The sequence below is a fragment of the Arachis ipaensis genome, chromosome B10 (genome assembly GCF_059453495.1).
Source record: "Arachis ipaensis isolate K30076 ecotype BB chromosome B10, ASM5945349v1, whole genome shotgun sequence".
Classification (NCBI taxonomy): Eukaryota; Viridiplantae; Streptophyta; class Magnoliopsida; order Fabales; family Fabaceae; genus Arachis; species Arachis ipaensis.
The window spans coordinates 21,200,904-21,218,881 of NC_142435.1; positions in this window are offsets into that span (position 1 = coordinate 21,200,904).

Consider the following 17,978-nt stretch of genomic DNA (forward strand, 5'->3'; position numbering starts at 1 on the left):
TCATTCCTGAGATCTGAAACATCTAAACCTTGTCTGTGATATTCTGAGTAGGATCTGGGAAGGGATGACTGTGACGAGCTTCAAACTCGCGAGTGTTGGGTGTGTGACAAACGCAAAAGGATCAATGGATCCTATTCCAACATGATCGAGAACCGACAGATGATTAGTCGTGCAGTGACAGCGTGCGTAGAACACTTTCACTGAGAGGACGGGAAGTAGCCATTGACAACGGTGATTCCCAACATAAAGCTTGCCATGGAAGGGAGTATGAATGATTGGAAGAAGGCAATGGGAAAGCAGAGGTTCAGGAGGAACAAAGCATCTTCATATGCTTATCCGAAATTCTCACCAATGAATTACATAAGTATCTCTATCTTTATTTTATGTTTTATTCATCTTTTAATTATCAATCCTCCATAACCATTTGAATCCGCCTGACTGAGATTTACAAGATGACCATAGCTTGCTTCAAGCCGACAGTCTCCGTGGGATCGACCCTTACTCACGGAAGGTATTACTTGGACGACCCAGTGCACTTGCTGGTTAGTTGTGCGGAATTGTGACAAAGTGTGATTCACGTTTGAGAGCTCCAAGTCTTTGGCGCCATTGTTGATGATCACAATTTCGTGCACCAGCTATCTTAAAAGGCAGAAAGTAATACTTAGCAAAAAGGGGCTAAGATTCAACCCCCCTTCTCTTAGCCACTAATAACCATCAATTGGTATCAGAGCTTGATCTCAAAGAGATCAAGCTTTGCAGCTTGGAGAAAAGATCTTGATGGTGGCTAACAGTGGCTCAAATCTGGTTGCCTATACTGTGACAGAAGGGCTGTCAAGCAACAGACCTCCATTCTTCAATGGAAAGAACTACAGTTACTAGAAAGAAAAGATGAAGATATTTGTTCAATTTGTAGATTACAGACTCTGGAAGATAATCCTGGAAGGACCACAGTTTCCAATTGTTACAGGGGCTGATGGGGTGGTTACACTCAAAGGAGAAGCTGATTGGAATGAGGAAGATAGAAAGAAAGTAGAGCTCAACACCATAGATGTCAACCTGCTCAACTATGTGGTCAGCTTCAAGGAATACCGACGGGTATCAAGATGCACAACAGCAAAGGAAATCTGGGACAAACTTCAAATCACTCATGAAGGAACAACCCTAGTAAAGAAGACCAGAATAGACAGGGTTTTATTTTGTATTCTTTTCTTTAGTTTTGTCTATCTGAGTCTCATGGTGAAAAAGGCAAACAGAGTGAAGTTTGTAAGAAAAAGCCAATGAGAGAAAAAAGGCAGAGTGTGCAAAATTAAAGAAAAAACCATAGATGTCTAAGAGTTTCTTTGTACATCTGTGTTGTGCTTCATGATCCTGTGGGGATTTCCTTACAAGTTGGGTTAGCACTTTGCGGTTGAAAGCTTGGTAGGTGACCAAGTCAAGTTCAGTTTTGGGGATAGATTCTAGACTTGTCCCAGATAGGAATGGGTAGTTCCTAGGGAAGAATTGGTGTATGTAATCTGATGATCATAGTAAAATTCTGTCACAGTTGTGATGGAGACTAGATGCAGGCTGCATTGCACTTAGCGGCTGAACCAGGATACTTCTGGGTGTGATTCTCTCTTTCTCTTCTACTCCATTTTTGATTCTGTTATGTAGGAGACAAAATTGAAAAATATCTCCTAACCGGTTACGAGACAAAACAAAAATGTCTCTTGACTAGTTACGAGACAAAAACAGAAATATCTCCTGAAGCTATCTTAAAAGGCAGAAAGTAATATTCAGCAAAAAGGGGCTAAGATTCAACCCCCCTTCTCTTAGCCACTGATTACCATCAATTGGTATCAGAGCTTGGTCTCAAAGAGATCAAGCTTTGCAACTTGGAGAAAAGATCTTGATGGTGGCTAACAGTTGCTCAAATCTGGTTGCCTATACTCTGATAGAAGGGCAGTCAAGCAACAGACCACCATTCTTTAATGGAAAGAACTACAGTTACTAGAAAAAAAGGATGAAGATATTTGTTCAATCTGTAGATTACAGACTCTGGAAGATAATCTTGGAAGGACCACAGTTTCCAACTGTTGCAGGGGCTGATGTGGTGGTTACACTCAAAGGAGAAGCTGATTGGAATGAGGAAGACAGAAAGAAAGTAGAGTTCAATGCCAAAGCTGTCAACCTGCTCAACTGTGCAGTCAGCTTCGAGGAATACCGACGGGTATCAAGATGCACAACAGCAAAGGAAATCTGGGACAAATTTCAAATCACTCATGAAGGCCCAACCCTAGTAAAAAAGACCAGAATAGACATGATGAACAGAGAATATGAAATGTTCTCAATGAAGGAAGGAGAAACGATTGATGAACTGTTTGAAAGATTCAACATCATCGTCACTGGCTTAGATGCTATGGGATCACATATCCTGAATCTGTGCTTGTGAGAAGAATATTGAGATGTCTCACAAAAGAGTGTGAAACCAAAACAATAGTGATAGATGAAAGTAGTAACATTGATTCTATGACATATGATGATTTGAGAGGAAACTTGCTTGCTTTTGAAAACACTTATTTGAAAAAGGATACAAAAAAGAAAGGAATTGCCCTCAAATCCGTTACTGACCCTTTGGATGATGAATCCAGTGATAACTTATCTGAAAATGAATTTGTTTTGTTTGCAAAAATATTCAGAAAAATGGTGAAGCTGAAGGAGCGAAACAAAGGAGGCAACTCAAGGAAGACGAAGAAGGATCTCAGCAAAGTAATCTGTTACAACTGTAAAGAAGCTGGGCTCTTCAAGTCTGATTGTCCAAAACTGAAGAAGGAGGACAAGCCGAAAAAAGGAAAGAAGAAAGGTCTCATGGCATCTTGGGAAGACCTTGAAAATGACTCTGATGAAGATGAAGAATCAGAAACCAAGTCTCAAACCTATCTCATGGCTGATCACATAGAGCAGGTAGTTTTTCTTAAACCTGAAACTGAAGACCTTCATCTTATGATTGATCATCTTTCTGAAAAGATTAAATGTTTCCTAAGTGAAAACCAAGATCTTGAGTCTCAAATAGAAATACTGAAGGCAGAAAATGGTTTTCTAAAAGAAAAGTTGAGAGAGGCTGAAACCGCTGTTGATCTTGTTGAAGAAAATAAGCGGTTGAAAGCTGAAATAAAAGCTTGTGAAAAACAGCATTCTGTAGTTGCATATCTTAACTGTTTTGAAGAAAATTAGAAGTTGCTTAAAGAGGTAAAAAGACTTAAAGAAGACTTAGCCAAATTTGCTCAATGTTCTGAAAATTTAAATCAACTCTTGGCTAGTCAAAAACCTCTTTATGATAAAGCTGGTTTGGGTTTTCATAAAACTGCAAAATTTGTTGAAAAACCTACTTTTACCAACATGGCATCATCTTCAAATGATATAAGGTTTCAAAACCCAACAAGCTTTAGAAAAACAGCAACTCAAAGATTTTGTAGACTTTGCAATTGGAATTGTCATTTTCCTATTCAGTGCTTCTTTAATAAGAGATTGATTGGAGAAAAGGTTTACAAAATTGTTTGTGATTATAATGGCTTGGGACAAAGAAGATGGTTTGACATCAAAGTATCCAAAAAGATTTGGATACCTAAGTTCACTTGAGCTTGTTTTGTAGGTTCGCCTAGCATCCAAAAGAAAGGACAACATGTGGTATATGGACAGTGGGTGCTCTAGGCATATGACCGGAAAGGCAACGTTCTTCATCAAGCTTGATGAGTATGATGGAGGCTTTGTTACTTTTGGTGACAATGGAAAAGGAAAAATAGTGGCCATAGGTAAAGTGGGTAAGAGTTTTTCTTCTTTTATTAATGATGTTTTGCTTGTTGATGGATTAAAGCACAATATACTAAGCATTATCCAATTGTGTGATCTTAGTTATGAGGTTATTTTTAGAAAATTGGATTGCTTAGTTATTTGTGAAAAATCTGGTGAAGTCTTGTTTGAAGCAAAAAGGTGTAATAATATGTATGGATTGACTCTTGGGGATCTAAAAGATCAAAAAGTAACATGTTTCACTTCTCTTGAATCTGAAAAATGGCTTTGGCATAAGAAATTAGGTCATGCAAGCATGTACCAAATTTCTAAGCTTGTTAAGAAAAACTTGGTTAGAGGAATTCCTAATATTAAATTTGATAAAGATATTACTTGTGATGCTTGTCAACTAGGCAAACAAGTAAAATCTTCTTTTAAACCAAAAGATAGAATTTTCACTAAGAGGCCATTAGAGATTTTGCATCTTGATCTTTTTGGTCCAACTAGGACTCAAAGTTTGGGAAGTAAACACTATAGTTTGGTAGTGGTAGATGATTACTCTAGATTCGGTTGGGTTCTCTTTCTAGCTCACAAGAATGATACTTTTCATGCTTTTTCTACACTTTGTAAAAATATTCAAAATGAAAAAGATTTGAAAATTGCCCACTTGAGAAGTGATCACGGAAAAGAATTTAAAAATCAAGATTTTGAAAAATTTTGTGATGATTTTGGTATTACACACAACTTTTTATGTCCTAGAACTCCTCAACAAAATGGGGTAGTTGAAAGAAGGAATAGAAGTCACCAAGAAATGACTAGGATAATATTTTGTGAAAATAAAATACCAAAATTTTTGTGGGTTGAAGCTGTAAATACAGCTTGTTACATTTTGAATAGAACCATCGTTCGAAAAGGTTTAAAGAAAACTCCATATGAGCTATGGAAAGGAACCCCACCGAATCTTAAGTATTTCCACATTTTTGGATGCAAATGTTTTGTTCTTAACAATAAAGAAAATATTGGAAAATTTGATCCAAAATCCTATGAAAGAATGTTTGTTGGATACTCCACCACTAGCAAAGCATTTAGGATTTACCTCAAGGAACATAGAAAAATAGAGGAATCCATACATGTATCCTTTTGTGATTCTAACTCTATTCCTAGTGCTATGATAGAAGATGATGCAGGTTGTGATACTGAGGTGAACCAAGAAGCCAGTCAAGATGATCCCAAGTCCGTCCCAGCTGCTGAACCTGACTGTCCAGAAATGTCTCGTCAGAATGAAGGAGACATTTTTGTTTTGTCTCCTGAACCAGCCAGAGATTCCAGAACAGAACAATCCACTGAAATTCATCAAGGCGGAACCCTCCCTCAAAGGCAACGAGAATGGAAGTTTTTGAAGGGTTACCCCGATAATTTTATCATTGGTGATCCTACCCAAGGTGTAACCACTAGATCCAAGCAAGAAGCAAGTCGAACAAAGCAACGTTGCTTTCTTATCCCAATTAGAGCCTCTCAATGTTAAGCAATCTCTTGAAGACCCCTCATGGGTTAAGGCCATGGAAGAAGAGCTAGCTCAATTTGAAAAGAATGAGGTTTGGACACTTATACCAAATCCAAATGGTAAGAAGGTAACCAGTACAAAGTAGATTTTTAAAAATAAATTGGGTGAGGATGGTAATGTTATTCGTAACAAGGCTAGATTAGTGGCCCAAGGTTACAATCAAGAGGAAGGAATTGATTTTGATGAGTCATTTGTCCCGGTAGCTAGAATGGAAGCAATTAGGTTCCCTCTTGCCTATGCTACCCACAAGGATTTTAAGATGTTCCAAATAGATGTCAAATGTGCTTTCCTTAATGGTTTTATAGATAGGAAAGTATTTGTGGCTCAACCCCCCGTTTTTGAAAGTAAAGAATTTCCAAATCATGTTTTTAAACTCTCAAAGGCTCCTAGTGGTATTTTATTCACCAAGGTAAATATGCAAAAGAATTAATCAAGAAATTTGGCCTTGAAAATTCCAAACCAATGGGAACACCTATGCATCCAAACACTAAACTTGATAAGGATGAAAGTGGCAAAGATGTGGATGAAACACGGTATAGAGGAATGATAGGCTCACTTATTTATCTTACATCCTCTAGACCAGATATTGTTCAAAGTGTGGGTGTATGTTCAAGATTTCAATCTCACCCTAAAGAATCCCATCTTTCGGCTATTAAAAGAATCATTAGATATATTAAGGGCACATGTGATCTTGGCTTGTGGTATCCAAAATCTAATGAGTTTTGTGCAGTAGATTTTTGTGATGCAGATTATGCGGGTGATCGAGTGGATAGAAGAAGCACTTCCGGAATGTGTTGCTTCCTTGGAAGCTCACTCAGCATGTGGTCAAGCAAGAAACAAGCCACTGTTTCACTATCCATGGCTGAAGCTGAATACATATCTGCCGCAGCTTGTTGCTCACAATTAATTTGGTTGAAAACTAAATTAGAGGATTATAAATTGAAAATCAATAGTATACTATTATTTTGTGACAATATGAGTGCTATAAACATTTCTAAAAATCCTGTTCTGCACTCTAGAACTAAGCACATTGAAGTAAGATATCATTTTATTAGGGAACATGTGCAAAAAGGTATTATTGATATTCAATTTGTGAAATCTGAAGAGCAACTGGCTGACATCTTCATTAAACCTCTATGTGAAGATAGGTTTTGTTCTTTAAGGAATAGTTTGGGAATGATGGATTTGAACTATGTTAAAAAATTGTGATTTTTATGTTGCTGTTGGTTTTTGTCTTGTAGAAAGCAGGGAGACAAATCTGGGCATGTGATGAACAAGCTATGAAACAGAGGGAGACTGAACCTTGGTGCCTTCTAACTTAAGCCCAACCCCAACTACTTTGATCCATTCCATGATTCTGGCCCGCTTTCATTTTTTTTCTTCATCATGTTTTCAATAAAATATTTTTTAAATATTTTTTTGGAAAGGTTGTCACATCATATCTTTAAAAGGGAGTTCATGTCAAATCAAATCTCTTTTCCTTTATTCTCTCCCACGTTTTAAGGAAAAGATCTTTCAGTTACTTAATTTAATTTTAAATGTCCTTAATTGAAAACTATTTTCATTAAATGCTCATTTCTTTAAATGACATTCTCTCTACTAAGAATTTAATGTGATTAAATCTCTCCTCACCTTCCACCTTCTTTGGCATTCTCTTCATCTTCTCACTCTCCACATAACCTCTCTTCTCATGAGAAAGAAGTTAGCCACAAGAAGAAGTAGCCGAACCCCCATTGCCAAGAATTCTCTATCTTCCTCTACTCCTCAAACTCACACTCACATCCACATTCACCCCCAACTCCTCATCTTCATCTTCCTCCCACTCAACCGCATCTATGGCACGTAAAACAATCCATGCAAGAGCATCTGCTAGACAGGAGGCTGGTTCATCCAAGAAGAACATCAAGGGACAGGAGCAAGTCCCTGAAGAAGAAGAAGAGTCTCTTCCATATCTTCAACCTTCACCACCGAGGTGGTTAACACCCCCATCCATCCAGCCAGTCCCAAAGATCAAAGAAGCCAGTACTCCACAACACCAGAGAGCCTTCCAACCTGGACTCACTAGACTTCAAAAAAAAGTTTAGTAAAAATCATTCTCATTTTGATCCTACTCGTTATATGTCTTGCGCTGCATTTGAGTTCCACTCACAATTTCTGGTAAATCGTCATCTGTGTGCTTCCTATGTTGTGAATTTGGAAAATCTGTGTGAAAAATGAATTGACTTTACTGCTCTCTTTGATGATCTTAAATGGACTCCACTTTTTAAACTTCACAAACCTGTTTACCCAAATTTGGTTCGTGAGTTTTATGCGAATATAATGTATCATGATGGAGCTTTGCACTTTTATGTCAAAAGGGTGCATCTGATTTTGAATAGAGATACAGTGAGCGCTACCCTAGGGTATGAAGACGAAGGAGCAAGGGCGTACATGTATGGAAAATGGGACTCCCATGTTGGGGTTTCCCTTCAGGTTGCTCTGTCTCGGGTCTGTGAAAACTTCTCTGTACTTGATGGAACTACCCTGATGCATAAGGCTCTCGGACCTGTGAGGGCCTTGCTTCATCGTATCATCAATCACATTCTCATACCTCAAAGTGGTTGCTATTAGCGAGTCACTGTTTGTGATACTCTTGTCATATTTGCTATTCTTACTTCTGCATCAATTTCTTTTTAATATCTAATGGTGTGATACATGTGGGATTGTGTTCGCAGTGATAAAAAGGCAAATTTACCTTATGGAATTTTTCTAACTTGCATATTTGAATATTTTAATGTTGATCTAATCAATGAACCTGTTGAGAACAGAGTTTCTACCATTAAGGGAGGCGGTGTTCTTGAGTCTATGAAAGGGGAAAAGGGTAAAAACTCAATGGCATCCATGCTATCTGACTGTGATAGTGAGAGTCGTCCTCCTGAGATTTCTAAGCTTTCTGAATCAATAAAGGACATTCTGAATGAGCTTTCAAACATGTCTAATATGATGGTTCGATCTTGCAAAGAAGCTCGCAAGCAGGCCTACGAAAATAAAAAGGCATGGACTAAATGTAATGAGAGGGTAAATTTGCTGCTCAAGAGCTTGGAAAAAGACATGGCTCATTCCAACGAAGACAATGATCACTCTGACTCTGATATTCATCTGCCTGATGCCTGACTACTTTGTTCATTGCTGCCTATGTTTCTCTTGAACATTTTCTGTTTTACTATTTTCTGGATTTAGTTTCATTGACATGGTTTATGTTCGATGACTGTAATCCGTAAACATCATACTCTGTTTCTTTTGATATTAAATATTTTGCATTATACTGCTGTTTATATCTGTTTTGCAGGTTTTCTCCTTGATGACAAAAGGAGGAGGAAATTAAAAAGAAAAAGGAGCTGATTTGTTTATAGATTTGGAACTGTCAATCCAATCTTCTGTGCTCTGATTTCTGACTTTTAGTTTTTTGATTATTGATTCATGCCAATTTTTCTGATGCACTGATGGCTATATGTTTCATTTGCTTGATTTATTACTTTGATTGGCAAGAAATATTTTTCAGCAGGGATTTGTTTGAATATGTTAATATAAGCAGGATGTTGAGTCTTGAATTTTTGTTGAAATATAATTTGAAGTACTCTAGCATGTTCTGATTTTTGCATGATCCCCTGATTGGTAGAAAATATTTTTTTTTGACAGAAATTATTAGCTTTGAATATAATGCTGTATGTAGTATGTTGAGTTTGGTCATCTGTTGCAATGTACTCTGAAAGTACTCTGACATATTCTGTTTTGCAAGAACATTTTTTTAGCAGAAAGTTATCTGAGGGATAACAAAATTAAATCTTGATTATTTTTCCATCTGCTCAAAAATCAAGTTGTTCAAACACGTTTTTGCTTGAAATGTTCCATATGGTGAATACTTTAAATCTTTTGGAACTGTTTTAAGCATGTTTTAAGCATGTTACAGGTACTGCTTCCACTGGAAAAGATGCATACATTAAGGGGGAGCTATATGATAAATGGAAAGGGGGAGGATTCAAAATCTTCAAGGGAGTTCTCTTAATCCGTAAACCTTTTTAATTCATTTTTAATAATTTTTGTCATCAAGGGAGAGATTAATGAGTTTGAAAAATTTCAAATTATTGTGATGATCAAACATTGTTAAAAATATTAATTACAAAATTGTTAACTTAATTTTTAGTTATTATTAACTTAATTACCAATTGGTTGTTTAACAATTTTGTTAAAATGTGCAGATTTTGTTATTGGGCCAAAAGAAAATTTAAGCCCAATATGATGATAAGGTTCAACCTTAGCAAAAATAAATTCCAAGCAAAGTGGCTGAATTATCTTTGATGCATAAGCAAATGCTTAATGGGCCAATGAATTAATGTGAAGCCCAAAACTATTTCCTTTTGATCCAACAAATTGGTTGGTCCGAAATTGAAGAAAAGAAAAAAGAAAATGGAGCATGTTTTCCACGGTTACTTTTCTCCATGGGTGATGGAATTCAAAGTTTAATTAACTTGGTTTAATTGCATGCATTGATAACAGGAAAGAGGAAATTCAAAATTGATTTGATTATTTTTAATGTTTCACATGTTACTATGCATAGGGGAATGGAAGTGGAAGTTAATTCATTTTAATTTCATTCATTATTTCCATTGAAAGCCTTTTCTCTATTCTCTCTCCTCTCTCTCTTCTTCGATCATGTCATGCAGGAAGGAAGAAAGAAGAAGCAATCAGAAAAGCAGTGAATCTATGAAGAAGGAAAGAGGCTAGGATGATGATGGCCTTGAGAAAAGAAGATTTAAAGCATGGCTTCGGCAAGATTGTTACCACTAAAGGCAAGGTGTGAAGAAGAAGCTTCAAGTTCTTCATACCTAAAGTAGAAGCAATCGGCCTCGGTCAGAGAAGAAGATCTCTAAGGTGAGGTTCGTTTCTACTTTTGTTCATCCATCACAGAAGGTAGCTACTGGAGCTATGTGGAGGAAGAAGCAAAAATGGAACAGATGGAGCTATCAAGGATCAAAAGTTCATCAAGGGTCAGAAATCTTTCTTGGGGAAAAAGTTAAGATGGAAGGCTCAGATTGATGAAGCTTGATGAGAAGGGATGAGAGAGAGGTACTTGCATGTTGGTTTTGCTTTCGGTTTCCCTCTCTCTTCTCTCTATCCGAACTGGTTTTTATTATTGGAGAAGATGTTGGTGGCTTGGTTCAACCAGTTTCAACCTTGGAAGATTTCCCTTCTATAATAAGGGTGAACGGCCAAGGGTTGAAACAAGGAGAGAAAGCACAGAGTTCTATAGCTACCCTAAGCTTACAGAGTTCTTCTCCTTCAATGGGTTTTATTTTGTATTCTTTTCTTTAGTTTTGTCTGTCTAAGTCTCATGGTGAAAAAGGCAAACAGAGTGAGGTTTGTAAGAAAAAGTCAGTGAGAGAAAAAAGGCAGAGTGTGCAAAATTAAAGAAAAAGCCATAGATTTCTAAGAGTTCCTTTATACATCTGTGTTGTGTTTCATGATCCTGTGGGGATTCCCTTGCAAGTTGGGTTAGCACTTTGCGGTTGAAAGCTTAGTAGGTGACCAAGTCAAGTTCAGTTTTGGGGTAGATTCTGGACTTGTCCCAGATAGGAATGGGTAGTTCCTAGGGAAGAATTAGTGTATGTAATCTGATGATTATAGTAAAATTCTGTCACAGTTGTGATAGAGACTGGATGTAGGCTGCATTGCACTTAGTGGCTGAACCAGGATACTTCTGGGTGTGATTCTCTCTTTCTCTTCTACTCCATTTCTGATTCTGTTACGTAGGAGACAAAATTGAAAAATATTTCCTAACCGGTTACGAGACAAAAAGAAAATGTCTCTTGACTAGTTATGAGACAAAACAGAAATATCTCCTGAAACTATCTTAAAAGGCAGAAAGTAGTACTCAGCAAAAAGGGGCTAAGATTCAACCCCCCCTTCTCTTAGCCACTAATTACCATAAGATATTATTTTATTTATAATATACTAAAAGGATAAGCAAAAAACTGTCCTAAAAACTTTAGAAAGACAAATCTAAATTAAGAATCTTTGATTCTTTTTCCATAAGACACTTAGGAACATGCGAGGGAATAATGCGAAGATAATATATATTGTGGAATGATAAGAATGAAAAGAAAGAAAGAACGAAAAGAAAATGAGATAAGCAAAGATATGGTGGTGAGTCCATCTAGATTTGCTTTCCAGAGATACATCGGCCAATTCAGGTGATGGTCGTACCTGTAAGACTGAGATTGCTTACAGAGGTTATGTTTGCATACATCGGCTCAAGAGAGTCGCACCTGTAAGACAGAGGTTGCATACAGAGGTTATGACACTGGAAGCCAAACTCAAACAAAGGTTTCTGAGTTAAGTCAGAATATAATTCAATAAATAACAGAGAATAAAAGAATTAAAAGAAACTGAAGAACCTCTACCACATGAGAGTAGAGAACACAAGAGAAATGAATGTATTAATTAAAGGAATCTCTGCCACAGGAGAGTAGAGAACAACGATTAAAAGAATCTAACGAATCTTTGCCACAGGAGAGCAGAGCACAGAAAAGAAAAGAATGTATTAACTGAAAGGATCTCTGCCATAGGAGTGCAGAGGGCGAAGATAAAGAAAAATCTTTAAAAAACTGTCTGCCACAGGAGAGCAGATGTGATCTTGCTTGGGCCTTAGTGCCAAATGTATAGTGAGAACGCCCACACACTAAGAACTGTTTTCCAGATGTAAGCATATTGAAATACATTTAAAAGTCACACTGTATGCGATTAGGCCGTAAGACTTATATGCACACTGTATGCATCTGGAAAGTCATGTCCGAGACTTGTATTCGGGTAATGTCGGGAGCGGGTAAGCATGCATCATACTTGTTTGCGCATACTTCTCTGTGATTGTGTGTGTGTACTTCTTGACTTGTGATTTTTCTCTATATCTCTGGTTTGTTAAAGTTATTTGTATTATGAGGTTTGATGCTATTGGCCATCTATTGAAGATTGTAAGTATTCTGTTGTGGATTTTCTGTGTAATAAATAATAAAGCGAACATAACTATACACCCCGACCCTACTAAGAACTCCCCAATTCTTAACCCCTATTTTCACCCTTTTCAGCTACAGGTGCGAAGATTTAATGCGGAGCTATAAGAGCATAGAAGATTATGTTTACGAGTTGAGTTGTTAGAATTTATTTTCTCCTCACCTTGTTAGTTAAAGATTTATTCAGAGGGGTAGGTTTTGTAATTGCTTTTGTATGTACTGCTATAATGTATTATTAATATTAAGTATGTGAATATGTGTTATTTGTTTTGGTTGGAAAAGTTTTAAGTTTTTAGTAAAACCATCGATAGATTTACGCGTAAAGGCTCATACCTTATTATTTAACATATGAGAGTCGTCGTAATACCGCCGTCATCAGAGTAGCGCATTCAGAAGCATGACATTCTGATAGTAAGAGTGTTAAATTGTTTATTTGAAGCTGATGTTGAAGTATAATGTTCTGTAGACAAAGCTCCACATTGTAAATATTTTGCTTGCCTGGACGAGCATGTTGCTATTTTTATGTTAACAATGAGAAAACTACTGCTGAAGGTACAAACCTAATTAATTAAGAAGATGGAAGCAAGGATGGAAGTGCTGGAGATGATAATAGTTGAATGCAAGAAAGAAAATAAAGTTAGTGGAGTCTCCAACGACAACAAATTTGGCTTGTTTATGTTGTGGATTATTGTCATGATTGGAGTGTCAGCCTGGTTTAATTCACTTAGTGGATGAATAGTTTTTGTAAAAGCTTTTCCATATGGTTCAGGAAGGGGTTTAGGGTGGGTTTATTGAAAATTCTGTATTAGCAACTGTGAGTAAACACTAGTTTGAGTAGATTGTAAACAATATATAATGCTAGTGTAATATTTTGACCAAAATGAAAAATGTTGTGTTGCATTTTTTGTAATCAACATCAACATAATTTATGACACAGAAATCACAGAAACAACCCAAAATGCTATACACCAAAGGTGTAGCGACCCTCAGTTTTAAAAATATAAATAAGTTATAATTTATTTTATAAATTAGAATTTTTTATTTTTAAAAATTATTTTATTATCAGTAATTGAACTAATTTTATAACTATTTGAATTCAATCAAATTTATATTCTTATATATATTTATATTTTATAATGAAATATTTTACATAATTAAAACTATAATTTTAGTAATTTATAAGTAATGAAACTTATATGTATACTTTAATTTGAGTAATTGATATTTTAATTTAGAAACAGAATTTAGTTAATAATATTATTATCGAGTTCGATATCTGCCAATATGAGTAAATATCGGTACTTTTTGTTGAGTTTAGCTTTGCTAATGCTTCACTAAATATCTTTCACTCTTAAATTACTAATGTCGTTTAAATTAGTAACTCATATATTATAACTTTATATATAAATTATTATTATTATTATTATTATTATTATTATTATTATTATTATTATTATTATTATAACTATTTGATTTACCTATTTTCGATTACCTAATCTATGCTTACGTTTATTTATATATAATTATTATTATCTACTAAAGACTATGTATATACGTACTAATGTACTTCAATCATTAATTCATTATATATAAATATGTCCACTAAAGTTTATCATTATCGTTATGTATATATAATAAAGAAAGCCAAGGCAGCTTACTAATTAATCACACACACACACATATATATATATATATATATATAGAAAAAAGGAAAGAAAATGGCGAGAGAGAAGAGCGTGACCAACGTGAACCCCTCCGAACGTTTAGCTTCGATTTTTTACAATCCGTAACTCCAATAAAAAATTTAATCCGGTAAAAGTATTTATATTTTTCTTCTCTACACGTTGGCACCACTTTTGATTGGTGAAAGTTGACGGTGACATAGCTCCTCTATTCCTTGGGTTTGGCCAACGGGAATTTTAGGAGGTACAGACAATTCTGGACGTTTTCTTCTTCGATAACTCGGTCAGAAAGCTTCTCCAGAGCTTCGAATATTTTGATTCCGTACGAAGGTATGGTTTTGGTTTCTTGTAGTTAATGTTTAATGTCACGTGAAAACTTAGGCTAGAAGAACTTAAGGTAGGAATGAACTGAACGTATAATTGATAGATTGTGTATATGGAATAAAATATGTGGTTTAGCTGTTATTAATAATTTACTATTGAAGTTGGTTGGTTTTGGGAAAAGATTTAATATTAGTATTTGTTTGATTTTGAAATAATTTGTTACTATAAATGATTTGAAGGACTGAGAGGTGTTTGATTTGATAGTTGGGACCCTTGAAGGGTGGCAGAAATTCGAGTTTTAGAGGAGATACTGCCAAAATTTCTATAAGAATTGGAGTTTTTATTTGAAGTGTTATTTTAAAAAGGAAAGAGATTATTATGTGGCTTGTGTATTTGAGACTATTTGTTGACCCTCTGTCGCAAGATGTGACCGGACACTTTAACTCTCCGGATTCCCCCATGGGCATGCATATATATATGAATATTGAATATTATATTTGAGCTTGGAGTGTGACTCCATGGAATATTATATTTGAGTTTGGAGTTTGACTCCATGGAATATTATTGAGTTTGGGGATGCGCGCACAGAGGGACTGTCTAATGGTTAACTACCAGGACATGTCGGGTTGGCTGTATAACCGACAAATGAGACTCATCAGCCATAGGACAGGCATATATCATATGCATTTGTTTGCTTTGTTTGAGTGTGCATTGTTTTAGTTTGCTTAACTGTTTAATTCTGCTTATCTGCTACTTGTTCTACTTCTGTAAATGGTTCTCTATTTGTGTTTTCCTTGTCTATAATGTTTGTCTATGCAACTAAGAGGCCCCTTGTCTGGCGGAGGAATGACGAGGGTTGTTCCACCAGTGATTCGGAGGACCGGAGCAGATAGAACGTGAAGTATTAGGTTAAAGTTAGATTTAGAACTTGAATACCTTAGACAACTTATCTAATTTCTGGTTTAGTTGAACCCTTAAGCTAAAATCTAAGTGTCAAAGTTCTAGGAATACCTCTGGCTCTCTCAGGATCTTTTATATTAATTATGCGGGTATCTTTACCATGCTGAGAACCTCTGGTTCTCACCCCATACTATGTTGTTGTTTTCAGATACAGGTCGAGAGGCACCTCGTTGAGCATCTGGAGACCCTCCTTACAAGCGAAGAACTATCTTTTAGACTGTCATATTTTGTTTTATGTTACGTATATATGTTTATAGAATCTCCGCATGTACATATTTGTGTTTTGTCCTTCCTAGAGGTTAACTTGGAGATACAGGTGTTTATTTTGTGGTTTGAGTTTTATTTTGGGTTGTATATATATATATATATATATACTCTGGCCGGCCTTAGCTTCGCAGGTCAAGTCTGGAGCTTGCTATCTGAGTTTTGGAACTCTGATATGTATATATATGTTTTCAGTTTTCTTTCGATTTTACCTGTCTGTTTTATGAATATCCATGCAAGTGTGACACGATTTTCTATTTATCGTTTTTGTTTAGCTTATCCTTCAAGGCTCCTAGATATGATCTCATTCAACTATATTTATGTACATATCCTTTTCTTTTAGAGGTCGTAATACCTTGCTACCTCTGCTTTACGACTTAAGCGTAAGGCTCCGTGTGGTAGGGTGTTACAAAAGGCATTCGTAATTTTAAAATGATAACCATCATAAAATCATAATTCAAATCCTGACTAATCCAAAAGTCAAAATATGCAATACACAAGACATACTCATGTTTTGGTCCAAAATTGACAATAGCAAAACCAAACCAATAAATAAGAAACACAAATGATAAAAGGACCTAGGAGTCTAGTATATGTTCTTCACTAAGCTAAATTTTGTCTTCTAATTAGTTAATTCTTCCTAAGTGGCTTAAATTATGAGGTTGGAATGAACTTGAACAGCCTCTCTAAAGTGGTTCCACTAGCTGATGCTATAGTCTCTTTGAAAACTGCCTCTGAACAACTCTTCCAAATCTTTTTTATCGACAAAGTCCACATCCAATGGAAAAAATTTCTCTTCTTATAGAACCTTCCACTATGATTGAATATAGAAACAACAAAAATGGACATCTGTAAATATTGTACAATAAATCATTTAAATTGTTTAAATAAAATTTCAAGAGAAGATAACAATAAACATAAAAGACATTATAAAAGAAACAGAACATACTAATCATATAACATTTTTAATTCTAACTTGTGCAGATAACAATACACAAAATCTTAGGTCACTACAGAAAATCCACAAAGACATTACAATCATATAGTTAATTCGATTTCAAAAAAAAAATGACTCATCAAAATAATATAACAACACTCTCCAGTTCATCAAACAAATTCGTTATAACGTAATTAAAACCAAGACAGGAGAGTAGGAATGCAGGAAACTAATAACTAATCTTGTTGATCTTTATAAACTTCCGTCAACGGGTCATCTCAACAACCACCACTTGCAATGTTGTCACCGTATTTTTGAGGAAAATGAAGGAGGAAGACAAAGTTTTAGGGCCTTTCTGTGAATGTGTGAGTAAACGAAAGAGATTAATGGAAAATTAAAGAGTTCAAAATCTCTTATACATCCTTGACTCTCTGTAATGATGTTTTATATTTGGAAAGGGGCCATTAGTCTCTAACAATTTTTCATTGTGACGTGGCACTGATATTTGCCACATCACCCACAAACTGAGACATCATATAGGCAACCTTCTACTAATAGGTTACAGGAGTCGAATTGTCCAATTCTTTTTCAGGATGAGGACCGTTTGGGGATTTCAAGATGATTAGAGTGCGACATATCCCACGAGCAAATAATTAGAGGTTGGAATGGGTATTCACTCTTGATTTTACTGTGTTCCTTTACTAAAACTCTTTTTAATAAACAACAACATTTTTAATATTTTGAGAACTGTTTCGAGAGTTACCTGAAACGTTGATTTGGACCTGAATCGTGAGGTCCAGACTCCTTCCAAGGCAGCCACCAACTTATTCTAACGGCAAGGTGCCACCGTTCGAGTTCCTCGTAAGGAGGTAGGGGTGGTACCTGCAAGAGACTCCGATGCTTAAGTTAGCAAGGGTTTTAGGCAAGTTTTTAGTAGTTTAGAACGTAAATATACCTGAAGGGTGTCAGTATATTTATAGTAGAATAAATAACCACCTTTTGGAGTAGTTCCACCTTTGTTGATGGATAACTATTCCCTTTATTTTAGGAGTTTGTTAGAATCTATTTCTAGGAAAGATAGAAATAGTATGAGAGATTCGGAAAGGCAATTACTTATTTTGGATAAGTGAAGCTGGCCCCTCTTATCGTGTCCAACCTCTTCTTAAAGAGGTTGGGTAAGTGGTAGAGACCATCTTTTTTTGTTAGACCTTTTTATCTTTATTGAGTTTGGTTTTATCTTTTTGGATCAGGGTATAAACAAGAATAAAAATACATTGTGTGTGTATACATAGACACATATTTGTTTTACCAAATAGATGTTATAGTTGCGCAAATTAAAAAAAAAAAAAAAAAAAAAAAAAAAAAAAAAAAAAAAAGAAAGGAAGAGAGGAAGGAAAAGTTAAACGACATTTAGGAAATAAAAATAATTACCA